Source organism: Stegodyphus dumicola, chromosome X1 (assembly GCF_044657685.1).
Source record: "Stegodyphus dumicola isolate Sdum_Otavi_A_Nest chromosome X1, ASM4465768v1".
NCBI classification, from domain to species: domain Eukaryota; kingdom Metazoa; phylum Arthropoda; class Arachnida; order Araneae; family Eresidae; genus Stegodyphus; species Stegodyphus dumicola.
The window spans coordinates 197,016,832-197,031,867 of record NC_140780.1 but is presented as its reverse complement, the minus strand read 5'-3'; the positions used below and the strand labels follow the sequence as shown (position 1 = coordinate 197,031,867).

The window sequence follows — 15,036 nt, the reverse complement described above, 5'->3', positions numbered from 1 at the left end:
GTTCTAACTATCTTTATTTTTCTTATAAACGTTTAGAATGAAGGCTAAAGAGCCCTCTTCAACGTTCTTGTTCAAAACTTTTCAGAATGCTTTACAAGTTATTTTCAGCTAGAAATTAAGCAAATTTCTTTGTGCTGGGGAAACTCCACAGGAACATGGTCGCAAGGTTACGCCATCATTTTATACAAGCATGATCTGCGTAATTAGAAGTAACTATTTCTACATCACCATCCATCCATTGCAGCATAGACTTCTATCGTTTCGACAACGATCAATGAATTCATTTTCAGTCAGTATGAATCGTTACTTCCAGTGAGCGAATTACTTACAAATTTCAGTGTATAATTATCTAATTTTTTTTCCAGTTCATCGTGATTAACCTAAATGGTAAAGGGACAGTACCCACGTCCTCCGTCGCTTATCGCTTATTAAGCATCGTATTCATAAAATCACCTGAAAACAACAATGCCGCTTAAAAATTATGTTCAGTAAATAATTCGTAATTACCGTTTTATATGGAGCCTTCACTGCATTCAAAATAAACAACCTGTCTTATTTTGCATTCTTAATTAGACATGCAAGAAGAGACGAATGGCATCAAGAAGTTTTGTCAGATACAGATTTTCTCAGAAAAATAGTTACATTTCTTATTTTAATTGAGTTCCGTTTTTGGAAGGCTAAATGATTTTCCATCACATTTAATTATATTATAAAATAGAAGAATTGTTCTTAATGGGCGTATTATAATACACGATCGAAGGTCTTACATAATAATTATCCAAAAGGAAGGCCTATTTGCTGGTAATACATTCAATATGGTCTTCTAGAGAAATTGTAATACATTTAAATTCGAAATATCCCGTATTAAAAGTGGTAAATATCTTCAAAAACTATTCCTAACTTTTGTCTTCTTCTTAAATTGCTTTGCAGATTAAAGGAGATAAAAGGAAAGATTAAATATAGCTTTTTATTATAATACTAAAGCGCAGTGTAGCCTTCATGCCTGAGATTGCCTATTTCATGTTCGGTTTCAGAATATATTTTTAAAGTAAATGAAGAGGAGAATGAATCGTGTAGATTGCAAGGAAATTAAGTGGTAACGAGAAGACAGATCTGTGCCCCCTAAAAAGCATTTAAAAGTGGAAACGCCCTTCCTTTATCCCTCCTTGCGTCCTACATGCCGACAGGTTTAAAATGAGCAGCCCATACCGAAGCGTGTCTGGTATCTGCGCAGGAGAGTTCAAATGACTTCGTAGATAAGAAGGATGGCTCGCAGATAAAGCCCTATCCACTTAAAGAAAATTCAGGTCTCATTGAGATAAACGTTGATGGCTTGGCGCTATTGGTGGTCGGAAATATTTATGCTTATTACGCCTCTTTCAGAAAACCCCAGAGCAGAAATAATACTTTGCAGTCAGTTGTGATTGCACTAAGCATTTTACAAAGAAAAGATTTGCGTTTAGGATTAAGGTAATCAGCAGAATATGGTTTTGAAAGGACGACATAACATTTTATGGAATGATCAAAGCTAGACAGTATACCTTAAAATCCGCTTATCAGAGATATATAGATTACACAGCAGAGGCTCACTCCTACTTATTGTATAGTCGCATTGAGTAGCAGAAAATTTCTTTTAACAATACGTACTATATGCATTAAAAACGTTAAAATGGAATTAAAAGCATAAAGGATCCATACCATTAAAAGTAATCAGAGCTTTGGATTTCACAATGCATTGCTCGTTAATCCCTTTTCGACTAAAATTTATAGGAAACAAATTTTAAGAATAAGGTGCAGCTTGGAACCAGGTGAAAGCATTTAAAGCAGAGTTCTAAACAGTAAAAAAAAAGAAGTTACCGGACGTAAGTACAGAGGGGAAAAACTTATTAAAAGTTGAAATGAAGGTGAAAGGCAACAGACAAAAAAAAAAAAAAAAAAAAGTCGAGCAACAGCATTTCAATATTTGCTTTTCATCTGCATCCCCTCATTCATCCCAAACTCTTTATTGGATTGTCTCTTAAATCTTTTGTACTTGAATGATTATATCAGCTGCATCTTCTTTGTAAAAGTATAATAAAAAGCGGCTTGCTTATATTATATACAAGTATATTATATTAAAGCTCGCAGCATTTCAGAACAGTACATTCGATACTCACTTTTATCTCACTGGTTAGAATCATATACTTTCTTTTTACTACTCCTAACTTCACTTTGCTTTGTAACATATAATGCACGTAATTCGTATAGTAACAGCTTAAAGTTTATTTTAATTAACACGCTATTTCGTATGCTAAATATTTCCTGCACTTCTACACTTCCGTCAGTTCCTTCAGAAAATGCAAATTAAGTGAACGAGTGAGAACCTAAGCTTAGAGAGAAATAGCTACCGCAAATTAGAATTTGAGAAAGGTGGCTTTGAGTTTTCCTGCTGGAGTAATATTGTGATATAGTTGGTGATGCAGCTTTTTGGTTGTAAATCCGTGAGAAGGCGCTTCACAGAGATTTTTAATATTTGGATGAATGTTTCTTAGTCTTATATTTGATTATAATATATTATTTGATATAATATTTGACTTGTAAATAGTTGATCTACTATTTCATTAGCAGGCTACTGTAGACTGTTACTTTAAAATAGGAATTTCAAGAGCATTGCCATCCCTCCATTAGCGATCATAACTCGTGTCGTCATCACCGCACAGCATTTATTTTCTCCATTCATTTGAGAAATAGTTCAAGTAAGCCTTCATTCGTGTGCTTTTCACGCTAAATGGAAATGAAGCGGGGGAAAAAATTTAAGCGAGGTGACCTTTTTTCCGCAGCTCTTATTCCCATGGATACGAGTTTAATCTGGCGGCGGAAAATAATCTTCAATTTCCTATTTTAATTTAAGAGACTATAGCAGCTGAAATTAAGTTTTTGTTGATTTTCTCAGGTGTAACTTCAAATTAAAGAACCAATAAATATTTTAGTTGCTTTTACACGTTTGCTATTATCAGTATATTGTAGGATTCGAAGACAGGAAGAAAATTCATCTGGCAGTCTAGTAAAGTTATTCAATGTTTAGATTAAATGTATTTAGTATGTAACCTTATAATAATATGAAAAAAATTTTAGAGTGGAAAAATAAACGGCGAAAATAAAACATGATATCAAAATGATTTGATTTTTTATCTGTGGAATTTAGCTTCTGAATTTTCTTAAGAATTAAGAAAATATTTTTTAATCGTAAGAAAGCAAATTTTCAAGAAACTATGAAATAAAGAAATTAAAAGTCATGAAAAAATATTTCATACCTTCTCCCTGATGAGATGCAATATGCTAGGTGATGAGAATTTATAGATTAGAAATTCCTGAATGAATGATACTACAAAGCAATTTCTTTGTATTAAATTCAGTGGGTAAACTATTGTCCTAATAAAATCTTATATATTAAGACAGAATGCGAAAAGAAACACACTAATCAATATGCCACTTTGAACTCAGATCTCAGAGATGGATTATTTATTTCAGTTACAAATAACATTCGACCATGAAACAAAATTCATAAAAAATTTCTGCGATTAATAATTTAATTATAATTATAATCTAATTTAATTATAATCTTTTCATGCAATATGAAATAATGCAAATTAGAATTTTAGCTTTCTTAAATACCTTAGCCATAGACTTCATTTCAATGTCACATGAAATAGTTTTCTTACATTTATACCTATAGACATACTTTGGCTCAGAGGGAGGATTACTCAGGAAAGAATAATTTGTAAGGAGGGAGGAAACTATACGCTTTTTCATGGATAAATACGCCCATGCAATTTTGATAAGAAGGAAACGCGAGCAAGATATAAATACTGAAAATAAAATTTTAAAAAAAATTAAGCTTTCTTTTATTTGCTTTATTTACATAAAGAAATGCTTTTATTTTGAAAGCTAAAAAAAAAAAAAAAAAAAGAAGATATTTTAATGCGGGAAAAAATACGTGAAACCTTAATAAACATTTAGCGCTACAAAAATGCATCTCCTCTTTTCTACATAAAATAAAAGTATGATACGTACAAAGATCTTTACATCATTTATCAATGCTTATGTCGCTACAGTAATTAAGAGACATAACTCAGTTCTGTTGCAGTCAGATACAGCACTTCACTTGTAGAGACATTAGGTATTTTTTGGAAGCAAGAGTGATTGAAAAATTAGCAACGCCTTCGCCGGGAATCGAACCGCGGATCTCTGGAATACGCGCCCAGCGTGCAGACCACCACACCACGAAGGCATGCGAAGAAGGCGACAGAAATAGCTTATACACTTATCACAATGGTGAAACATTTATCACGATTTAAATAAGTAAAAGCATGTTTTTAATAAGCCAACGCATTAAATATGTGGGGACTGTAGTTTACTTATGAATACGTTTCAATATCGTTATCAGCATTTTAATTGTATAATGAATCAGTAAAAGACTAAACTAAAATTTAAATATTTTTAATCTACAATCAATCTCAGTTATCATACACATAAGCTAGAAGCGGACGAAACTAATAATTTTGCCATTTGTTATTAATTAAATATCATAGTATAAAAAATACGCGAATTTTCTCAGAGACAGAACTATACAGATCTTAATTCCTGCAAGAGACTTTTATAAATAGAAGCAGTCATCATTTTTATAAGTCATATTTAAAGGTTTAAAAAAAAATACATTCATGTTTAGCACAATGAAAAATTTTCTGAGCATGTAAGTAGGAGTATTCAGGCCTGAGGAGGATGAAGAGACTAATTAGCGACGGATTATCGGTTCTTACAAAAACGGAGAAGATACTATTAAACAGAAAAATTAACTCTCCTGTTCACATTATTAAATCAAAATAAATAGAAATTCCTAACTTCTTGGTCTGATATTTGTCTGCTCTTATTACCCAAGTCACCGCTTTGAGAATTTCACGAGATTAAATCATAATCAGGACTATTTACGGTATTGAAAATCCTGATTTTCTTGAAATATTTCTCAATTACTTTCAGTGCGATTAATTTCAACGTCTCCGTGAATCACCACTCATCGTTTTCAAACTCGCTGTAGTACTTTACATCCAGGCTTGGATATCTCGTTACGTTTAGCCATCGACTTTGTGTAAAACCTTTGAATTCCATCCTTGAAATATTTATTAACTGAGACATCAAGTGATAATAAAAGTGAAGTTAATTCTGCAGAAATCACTACGATCTATTCGTCTTTATTGCATAACTTTCTTCGTTTATTAATTTAGATTCTCACTTTGTTGTATGTATTTCCATATTTTCTACGCGAAAAATACTCAAGTATCATTTTTTTTCCAAATATGTTTCGAAAATATTTGTGAGAAAATACACGACGGCGATAAACACAAGCGGAAATACGGCAGTCCACATGTACCGTAATGTGACTTTTCTGGATTCCAAGAACTGTGCAGAAACGGGGTTGAGATGTAATGTGAGTGATGTGACATTTGCGCACATGGCAGTTCCTCAGAAGTAGCATTTGTGCGCAACATCCCTGAGAGACAATGAAATTTTCTAACAGATGTAACCAGTTATGGACAATAAGTGACACTTATCGTCCATAACTGGTTGTTGTCCATAACAATCAACAATCAGCCTTATGACTTACTGGCATGATATTTCTTATGCAGTGTCCATTCCTGTTCTGAGTGTTTCTTATGTATTATTAGTTTTTTTTTTTTTTTTTTTTTTTCAAATTCTTTTCAAAACATTTACGAAAAATGAATTTTATCTTTATTGAAACACCTAAAGATCGCAATTTATAACCACTATCGGTATCAGCGCAATATTGTTTAGATATATAATCAAGCATACTTACACTCTACTATATAAGTAGATCTATAAGTGATTTGTGGATAATTATAACTTTAAATTAAGCTTTCTCGTAAGTAAAATTTTTTTTTTCTCGGGCACGATTCGAAACCTTCGATTTTCAATTTCAAAATAATTTTACTACACTTTAAGTGAGTTAAAAATGAACAACTACTATACCACTCGCCTAAAAGTTTTAGAAATTGTCCTTAATTATGTTAAAAAATAACTGATCTTGAAGTTACGAAAATTAAAAAAATGAAATTTTTTAAGAAAATGGAATTCTGTTATTTTTAATGTAAGACATTTTGCATGTACATTATTTTTCTGTTATGGAAAGAAAATTGTCCTTAATTATGTTAAAAAATAACTGATCTTGAAGTTACGAAAATTAAAAAAAATGAAATTTTTTAAGAAAATGGGATTCTGTTATTTTTAATGTAAGACATTTTGCATGTACATTATTTTTCTGTTATGGAAATAAAAAAAAACCAGCTAAAAGTACTGATTTGTTATCAAAATACAGCTGGTAGTATTACAGTATTATGTGTGGGATTTAACTTATAAGTGTTCTGCTGTTTCCTGTTTTTATGAATTATTCATAGTTGTATGGAGAGATTCAGATTCCTCTTGATAAGTCGGAATCTTTCTATGAAATCAGGAATGATTCCTTTTTTTTTTTTTTTTTTTTTCTGTTTTTCTTTTATTTATCCACAATAGGGCATATTAGCATTCAATAATGCCTTCTTATTTGCCATTTTTTACCACAATAGCACACTTCTGCATTCTAAATTTCACTTCAATTCCTTCTCCTTTCTCATATATATATATATATATATATATATATAAGGGAGAAAGGAGAAGGAATTGATTAGGGCCTTCATAAAAAAATTGTTTTTCATTTTAGTTCCGAATTTTAATTTTTAATTTTAATTAATAATTAAATTTAATATATATATATATTATATGAGTGCCTGTTCGTTTACTTGCAAATGAGAAAAATCATAAAGTATTCATCTTTAAAACTATATAATTTCATACGTAAAGCTTTATTACAGCTCTCAATAATCATTACAATTTTCCTTAAATGATTGCGATAGAAACTTCTTAAGTACGCGTGGGAAAGAACAACTTCCAATGCAAGTTAAAAATTTCCTTTAAGTATGCTACTCTAGAAATACTAATATCTTCTCAGATTTTTCTCTAAAACTACATAAAGACGTCAGTAAATTTTATTTCCGAACAAAAAACCTATGTAACAGGGAGGAGGAATTTTCCCTTGTAACTAATTCAAAATACTGCATTTCAAAGTAAGCTTTTGCTTAACTAAATCAGCAAATTAAGCTAATTTAGTTATTAATCAGTAAATTAATAACTAAATCAGTAAATTAAGCAAAAGCTTAAAGTAAGCCTTTGCTTAATTTACTGATTTAAAATTACTAAACAGTATAATAAATAAAGTAAAATTATTGTAAAAATTTGTTTATGTAAGTAAATTTATATTAGGTAAGTAAAACTGGAATGCAGTGAGATCTGAGGTCCTGTTTGAATGACTAATATATCATGCTTGGGAAATATTAGGAATATTGTAAGTCATGATTATTAAATATAGGACTAAAAATTTGAAAATTTGAGGAGGCACACGAGGAAATTTATTTTACTTGAGTTTTTTTTTTTCAAGTGACCTATATTTTCGACTGAAATAAATATCATTTTAATCTAAATGGCAAGAAATAATATAAGAGATTTCATATTTTAATGAACTTATTAGTTTGAAAGATATATGTTTTAAAAAATAGTTCTTTACCTGAATTAAATTGGATTATGCCCTGAACAGGAGTGAATTTCAATTTGCCAAGCATCCCTTTGAATTCAAATCCATTGTAATCAAAGGACCATCTAACGACTTCGATTATAAGAACTCAAAATTATAGCATGCGAAATATTTAGTCGATATTCGCTCTCAACAACAACATTGTGGAACGTTGTTTATCTTGCATATGCATTTTAAACGTAAGATGGGTCTGTGTATTGATTGTTTTGCGTGCTGAGAATAGATGCCAAAACTTTTCCCTTCTTCGAAAAGTAATGTTTTCTGCTTATGTTATTGATTTATTGATTTCCAGAAGGCACACACACACACAACATACACAGGAGGGAAAAAAAAAGCTATTTTGAGAGCATCTCCGACGATTTAAAATGTAGAGGCTCTGCTGTACGCTCTGGATTGAAGTGGTTTCTGCGGAAATAACGAATTTGAATGCTCGGACACACGCGTTTCCTTATATTGGCCAGGAAACATAAATCCGGTGATGGAAGGCGAATTTTTTTATTACACTAATTACTAAGTCTAAAAAAGAATGGCTTCGCGAAGCTAACACGTTTTCGTAATACAAGGAACCCATAAAAATCAAAAAGAAGGGAAGAAAAAAAAATTAATTACTATTTTATTTGAGAATAGCAGTAAAAACAGGTGTAGGAAAGAAGTTTTTAAATAGTGTAACATCGTAGGGATCATTACACAGAAAATTGGAGCGCTTTGTTATACCTGAAATATTCTGCGCTTAATTTTTAAGCAGCATAATGGCTTCGAGTTTCGCCTTTTCTCTTTTCGGTGGAATATAAATTTACATTAATGATGATTAAGAGTGACAGAGTTAACAGAAAAGAAACGAGAAGTTTATACATTAAAAAATTTGTCCTTTTCATGGAGCGTTCGTTTTTAATTTTAAAAATACCGAATGTCATTTTTTATATTAGCTACCGAAATGCTCGTGACTGATACAAGTTTGTGTAAAAATTAGAAGAAATTACACTACTGCATGCATAAAGCTGATTTTGATTTGAAACATTGTAAAATTTAAGTAAAACCCATTTAAAGAGAAATAACCTGTTATAATTATAATGCATAAAATTATGAATATTTTTAAAACTTAGTATAACCTATAGGACTCTCTCAGAATATTTTTTAATTTGAATTGTTGATTACGGATGAAAAACTTTGATTACATATATTTTCCTCTGCAAACACTTATTATTTTTGGTAAACACTGTTTTTGATTATTTTCATTTATCCTTTATTCATATCTTCATATACATTCGCACTGTTGCACACATGCTGAATACAGTCCTCCAAAGTATGTTACATGCATAAGTTTAGAACTAATGTCTGGCTTTTAAAAATAAAACTTAAAGTTTTAAGCAATCAGTGACCTGCAGGAAAATACTTCGTTCAAGCACTTTATCAAAAAGGAAGCAGAATATGATTCTTTTCAGTAGGGGAAGGTTGCTATCGATGGGCCACTTTTTACAAAATGATCCTTAAAATCGTCAAATTTAGCAATTTTACAGTTTTGTTCAAGTTAATGTAACTGTTACTTTCCATACTACACATACCTGGGAATAGACGTTATAATTATGAAAGGTTTAATAAATATTAGTAAAATAAAAGTAGGTGCCAAAGGCCCAATGAATTAAACGGGTCACCTTAATTGAACCGGGGAGTTTCTATGAATGAACCAGTAGCTATTTTCTTTTTAATACAGTATTATCTTAATACAAGTCAATAAAATGTTTAAAACTATTTTGAGAATGATTCGTAAATATAAAATGCTGGTTAAAAACTAACAAGGCCACTGAAAATACATTGATACACAAGGAATCAGGAGTTGGATTTTAGTTTAGTCTCTACATTCATAAAATAAACTTAAGCGAGAATCTACGAAATAACACAATTTCGTTTATTAGAAACAGTTTAATGAAAATGAGAATTTGAGGTTAATGGTAGATAGACTAGTATAGAAAGAACAATAACCATAACTTGAAAACTTACAAATAGCATAAAATAATTATTAAGCCTATTATTAATATTAAGCTACAAAGCTTATTAAGCCTATTCAGCTTATAAGCTTATTCAAATTACTGCATCAGTTATTCGTTCTTGATGCGTTCAGTTACATTTTTCACAATAATACATTTTGATTCCCTTCCTACACCAGCATAATTCTCATAAATTCACACTTTACAAGATAGACACTAATTCATGTTTTCCTTGAAGTCATCACTACAGATAGCACAGAACAACGAATCCTCGTTAGGACTGATAGGCCTATTTACTGAAAGCAATAAAAGTTTAGCCTTTAACTCTCTCTTCCGGTGCAGAAATTTGGAGTCGTCTTTACACAACTGTGGACTCGATTTTGCAAGGTTAGCTAACATCAAAATCAGAGATGTACGACAAAAAACACATAATAGAATTAATGGTTGGCTTTTGTTGGTTAGATTAATGGCTTTTTATTATTTTTGTAACAAAAAATGAGATCATTATCTAATAATTGATTTAATTAATCCTGATATCTTTTTAATAAATCAGATATAGTGACATTTTATTCTTCATCTTGAAAAAGTTACGAAATATTAGCCTCGATATGGTTTCCATGGCTAGCAGCCATTGATAGCACCACAGGCTGGCTCATCGAAGGCAACTAGTAGTCGATATGTAATACGTTCGTGATTTCGGCTGTAACAAAGCAAAAAGCCATTGTTAATACAGGAAAATTACGTTGACTGAACACAGTTTTTAAATGCTATCAGTAATAACTAAAGCACTACTATTAACGTTTCCTGATATCTATATTTTCTTTACATTGATAAATTAGACGAAAAGTGCAAAAATCTTATTTTCTTGTAAAGCAACTTTGTTTAAATATGGATTAATTTCCAATCAAGAAGACGGTTTTCAAGCTTCATGTAGTATACTAAACAGTCAACAGGTAGCGCCTACTATCAAAAATAATTAGAAAATAATGAAGGTGGCTCAATGAAGGAGACGGCCCATCGATAGCAACCTTACCCTATATGCGATAACTAAACTGACTCTCTATATTAGGTTGCTCATCACAGATGCATTTAAATTTCTTTCTCTTATCTGTTTCTATAGAGAAGAATAAAGTAAGTAAAAAAAGGAACCATGGTAAAATGGTTGTAACTGAGCTTATGAAACTGACCTAACATAAAAGCATTTCACTCAGCATCTGGGGAAATAAAGAACATTGAATTCGTTTTTAATTTAATATAGACTTTGTATAGTGCGCGTTTCCATATATATATATATATATATATATATATATGAAATATTCGAATGTGTTGTCCCCCCCTTATTAAAAATGTACGTTATTTGTGTGAAAATCTTTGGCAGCTTGTAGTACATATTTAAATATCATCAATAAATCTTTCTGGTCTTTTAATTTTCATTTTATTATAATACATGTCTTCGATTTGAACAAATCTTAATATTAATTCTACGTATTTAGCATATAAGTGTATTTAGCATTATACGTATTTAGGATATTCTGTCAGAATCTCTGGGCTATAAACCATCTTACCCTCCGACACTTTTTGCTCTGCCTTTGCAATGACATTATTATAATTTTTAGACCGCTACTAAATAATTAATATCCTGGTTTGCCGTTTTCACATTTTGAAGACTCAGCGGTATTTGTTAATGCTGAAAGCATGTACACTAAACGAATTTAACTTAAAAAATATTTTAAAAAAATAACGAAAAGAATTGATGTCATCCAGAGACTTCTGTTTTTCGAAATTTAGTTTTAAAAACATAAAAATTAACAACAAGAATTGATGTCATGCATCTTTCTAGGGACTTCTGTTTTTCAAAATTTAGTTTGAAAAATAAAAAAAAAAAAAAAAAATTAACAATAGGAATTGATGTCATGCATCTTTCTAGAGATCTCTGTTTTTCAAAACTGAGTTTGCAGTGCAGAAGGCAAAATTAAAGGTGAGGAAAGAGAATTTCATTAAGATATTATATGTCTTTTTAACGTCTTTTTTTCGTCGCATTTATCTACATAACAGGTAAACTAAATTCTTAAATTATTAAGGAAGATGAAAACAAAGAAGTTAATCCTTCTAAAAAAAAAAAAAAAAAAAAAAAAAAAAAATGTAGAATCGTGATAAGATGTAAAGAATGCGTAAGGTAGTTTAACATGAGAAAGGCAAAGCAAAATAAGAATTTAGAAATACTTTTAACTACTTACATAATAAACAAAATTCTGCTTATCTGAAATTTACTTTAAATTTTATGTTTTATTGCTAAGCGAAGTCACAAAAGTACGATTACTTATGTAATAAAAAAATCTGAATTGCTGAAGTACGCATTCTCTATCTCAATTGATATTAAATAAGTAAAATAAATTAAACTTTTTTTACTTATTGTAATAACTCCTTTTATTTATTATAATAAGAGTTTTGACTGCCGTCTAACCGGGATAGTAGTCAGGTACGCTGACAGCCGTACCGAAGGCCCCGGGTTCGAATCCCCGAGAAGTCATGGATGTTTGTAAATGTATAGTGTCTGCGCGACATGGGGGCACTCTAAATATGCGGCAAGCGAAAGTCCTCTCGAAAGGTTGGTGGTAAGGAAAGAGGGGTGGGAGGCCCTTGGACTCTTCCCCCCCGGGTTGCTCTCCTTCAAAACTGACTGGGGGGAGGAACTGAGCAAAAGTCGCACAGTCATCTATCTATACGGGGCTCGAGGCCCTTACCAACGACAAGCGCAATCTTGACCCCTTCCCACTATTAATTTCGTGAACTCGTTCTGATGTTAGACAAATGAGATAAATCACAACAACAAAAACAACATACTTTTGATTCGTTTATGTTTTAATTCAATGTACTATAAATATTCTTAAAAGTTTGACAGCGTTGTACATCTTCAAAAGTGTTCCAAAGCTTGTCTTCTTGAAAGTAAGAAGTATAAGACGGCACAGAAACTCAAACTATCATAAAATACCAACGCTATGGCAAATTTGCGGATAATTAATGTAAATCGCAAGCAAGCACGCTTTCAAAAATATTAAAGCGCGATTGTTTGTCCCCCAGAAAGTTATTTACCATATGGAAATGGCAGTAAGTTAATTATTATTAAGTTATTTCTGTTAGTACTATTGTATTTCAATAGTAAATTGGTAATTTGGTCCGTAGTTGAACAACTGATTTATATTCTTTTTCAAAATCTAAATTTAACTATTTCCCATTTCCTATTTATTTTTTCCTTTAAATTTACTTTAGGTCTATATAGGTTAATTCTGGAATAATGAATTATTATGCCTTTTTCTCTTCCTCTCTACTGCTGTACTTGTACTTGCTATACACTTTTTATATTCTGTATTTTCAAACTGCTTATATTTTTCATTTTATTTTTCTGATTCTTCGAAAAATAGTTCTGTGTTTTTATCGTAATGAGCTCCGACATTCAATGTAAATCAGTTTTAATGATTAAATTTGAATGATTGCGTTCGCTGTGTTCAACAGATATATCATTCCCAAGGGCAAAATATATGTATCTGCATTTAAAAGTTACACAATTTCCTAATATGACATTTTGAAGGCTGTAAGATATAGCTTTTGTTGAATTCGCCTGGAAAAATAGGATTACAGCTATGAAGCTGGTACATATTGTTAAGATAATTGTCATATTACAAAGAATTTAATTTTGGAGATTTGTCGCAAAGGAATATATCACTTAATAACTGCAGCCTAATGCAAGAAGCAAGCAAAATCTTCAGGTACTTATTATAAGCATTAAAAGCCAACTATTACAAAGATTTCATTATATAATATAGTATGGTATTATGACTTTTTCTTACGACATTAAACATATGTCTGCAAGATACTCAAGCAAAATGAAAAATTAATATTAGTTGGCAAAATTAAAATTATAGCAATGCATCAAATGTCTTCAGAAATATTTAGATCCAGAGGTATTTTATTTCCAGTTTTTTTGTTAAAATCTTTCAGTTTAGCAATTAATAAGCAGTAGCATTATTTCTTATATCTTATATACGGACAATAAAAGGAGAAAAGTATCATAATCTTAATTTATTAAATACCAAGTTATCAGGTCATGTATTAAAATCTCCTTCCTATGTAACTGAAATTAAAGAAAGACCTAAATTCTAACTTAAGACCTTGAAACAATGGAAAATCTAAGGTCTCTAAAAGAAAAACTTCGCCGCTTAAAATGTGCTCTTAAAATACTAATGTCACAACAATTTTTTTTTTTTTTTTTTTTTTTTTTTTTGCGAGATACAATGTACAGTTTCTCTGCTGTTTGTGCAAAACTTAATTATTTCTGAAAGTTAAAATTTTAAAGAAAGCTCAAATTTGTGAATGCAAAATAATTTTAAAATTGACAACATTGTCACAGAATGTAATTCCAGATTTCTTTTTTCTCTATTTTTAAGTTAACGGGTTTACTTGTGGAAGCAACTGAAGGAATTAATAGAAAGGAATTAGTTGCTTCCGGTATTGTGTAATTGTATTTCTTTATTTTCGTGACTAACTTGTAAGCATATGTAACTGTAAGAGTTACCAAGATGAATATAGAAATTAAATTAAAATTAGCAAAATTTTCCCTTTGTTCAACGTTGATGTGAGTTAAGGGGATTGGTACCATTCGAAAACTAAAACTGAGGTCTAAGGGAAACAGCTATATTTGCTTCTGAGTTATTTATTTCTAGGCATAAAAATGTCTTATTTCATAGAGCTGTGGAATTTTTATGACTACTACTAAAACTTCATGCGTGGTTATTGTAGTGTTAGGATCACAAAGGATAAGTTATTTTTGACCATACAACGTTCTGTCAAAGTTTCCGAATTTAATGTGTTAACTTATAAATTTTTCGAATATCTTTAGAACACTGTCATTTTAATGCTTATTTATTTGAATATATTTAAGATACAACCCTTTTTATTTAAATTAACAGCTTATCTTTTTATTCAATTGGCCTTTTCTCCTTATACATATTACCGCTAAAGTTGAGCTTCATGTTTTCAAGTTTTAGTAAAAAGGCATATAAGGTGGCATCTAAATAATGGTGGTTAAAAATGTAGAGATTGTTTCTTTGAATTTACCAGTACATTTATGCATTTATTTATTATTCTTGCCCTCAGACTATAACTTGGTCTAAACTATATTTCACTTCAAAGTTAACGCGAATTTTCTAATTATGTAAGTCGGAGAGCTGTTGTTTTCGAGTAGTGAAACATAGGTGAGCAAATATTTAGAAATTGAGTCAAACAAAACTTTTTCACGTTTCTGGTAGCCTCTGGAATAATATTACGTGTTGTAATTCAAATAATACTCTTAACCTACTATTAATAATGCTACTT

General features: G+C 30.6%; 1 protein-coding gene across 1 annotated transcript in view; it reads left to right on the top strand.

Annotated features, from left to right (window-relative positions):
* Window positions 1–15,036, top strand: part of LOC118192162 (uncharacterized) — a 201,952-nt gene that overhangs the window by 29,763 nt on the left and 157,153 nt on the right. The window lies entirely within an intron of this gene.